Here is a 2,170-nt window from a genome sequence, read left to right as displayed (position 1 = left end):
GTAGGGAAAAAGGATACTGCACTAGATAGGCCAGGGATGTCAAACGTGGCCTGTGGGCTGGATCAGGCCCCTAGAGGGCTCCTATCCAGCTCACAAGGAACTGGCTGTCTCCTGCTTCTTTCTCCAGTTCTGCTGCTGCTTCTGCTGCTGCTGCTGCTCACAGCTTGCTTTACCAGACTCTCTCAATTGCACAGGAGAGATAGATAGGCAAGCTTCTGTTCCTTGCACTGGCTGAGGCTCTTCCTCCTCCCAGGGAGGGGGAGGGAGCGAGCCAGAGCTTGCTTCCTGGCCAGGATGCCTCAATCACACAGGAGACAAAGGCAAGCGTTTCTTCCCCTCCATTGGCTGAGGCTCCTCCCCTGCTTTGTTCAATTGCCTCAGTCGCACAGGAGAAATACAAAGCACCTTTAAGGCCAACAAAGTTTTATTCAAGGTATGAACTTTTTGTCTTGCTACACAGAAAGTGTGTGTTTTGTTGGGTTCATTATGCCAGGGCTCTCCTGGGTGCAACTGGGTTCCTCTCCCCTTTTTTACTGTATTCATGCCCTCATGATCCAGTCTTTCTCTAGGAAAGCAATATGAGCTATTTAGATGAAGAATAACAACAAGCCAGTGAGGTGGATTAGGCTGAAAGTGTGTTTCTAGACCAAGTTCACCCAGCACATTTCCTTTGTAAACTGGGGCTTTTGAACTTAGACTTCCCAGATAGTAGGCTGATACTGACCACATTAAATTGCTGTCTCTCTATTCTTGCACTGCCACATAGGACTTGCAGTTATTTCTCTGGGGAAGACTATAGTTTTGTAGACAAACACATAGCCCTCAGTCTGTGTCAGGGTGCCTTCTCATGTTCTTGACCAGCACATGAAGCAACTTATGGACAAAAGCTCGCAATGCCCAGCCATTTCATGTTTTCCCCTGGGTCCTAGGCTCAGAGCACTGAGCATGAGTTTTCTGTAATAGAGAAGAAGAGATTGGATTTCTACCCCACCCTTCACTTGGAGTCTTAGAGCGGCTTACAATCCCTTTCCCTTCCCCTTCCCACAACAGATACCCTGTAAGGTAGGTGGGGCTGAGAGAGCTCACTCGAGAACTGCCCTTGAGAGAATAGCTGTGACAGAACTATGGCTGGCCCAAGGTCATCTAGCTGACTTCATGTGGAGGAGTGGGGAATCAAACCCGGTTCTCCCAGGTTAGAGTCCGCACACTTAACCACTATACCAAACTGGCTCCTACACCAAACTGGCAATAAATCAAATAATGTCAATAAATCAAAAGTAGCTTTGCAGCTTATAGATACACACCTGAACAGCATACTCAAGATTGCTACAGCAAAGACATTTTGATGCAATAATTCAAAGCAAGAGGTGTCAGTTATCAGACTGTTAAATAAACAAAATATTGCAAGAGTGCCAATGTTTTAAGCATGTTTTATTTAAAGTTTAAAAAAATCTTTAATTGTGTTTGTGTGCTTTATAAAATTTATATCTCCGCTACCTGGCATTACATTTTATGACACACATGGTCCAGCCCAACAAGGTCTCATTTATGTAAGATCCAGCCCTCATAACAAATGAGTTCGAAACCCCTGAGATAGGCCATTGGTCTCATTCAGCGGGTGTTTCACTTTCTATATCTAGGATGGTCACCAATGTATTACCACATTTAAGTGCAGAATAAGCTTTCCTTCATCCTGTATCTCTCACTGTCTAGTCACATGCATTTTCTGCTGAAGTCACTTGAGTGTGCATCTTAAAATAAATTACGAACATCAAATAATATGTAGCCTGTGTGTAATCATAAGTTATTTCTCAATACCAGCACAAAGGTGGTGTAACATGACAAAACACATAACAGGAAGTGGAATGGAATTTCCCCTCTAGTGAAACATCCAAAAACTTAAACAGGAAATGAAATCAATATTGTTGGTGTATAATAGTGACATCTGAATGACAGTGATATCCTTCTAAGCCCACTGACTTCAATGAACTTAGAAAAGAGTCAATCCACTTAGGATTGCACTGTATAGTATACAATCATATGATTCGTGGAGAAAGTCATATAGCAACCTCAGGGCATTATTTCAATCACAAAATGGCAAAAAGATAGTTATAACTTAATTGGCTGATCTAGTAAATAAGGACTTGATGTTTCATGGCCATATAAATAT

This window comes from Gekko japonicus, unplaced genomic scaffold (assembly GCF_001447785.1).
Source record: "Gekko japonicus isolate JY-2015 unplaced genomic scaffold, Gekko_japonicus_V1.1 scaffold2429, whole genome shotgun sequence".
Classification (NCBI taxonomy): domain Eukaryota; kingdom Metazoa; phylum Chordata; class Lepidosauria; order Squamata; family Gekkonidae; genus Gekko; species Gekko japonicus.
This window is presented reverse-complemented; position numbering follows the sequence as displayed.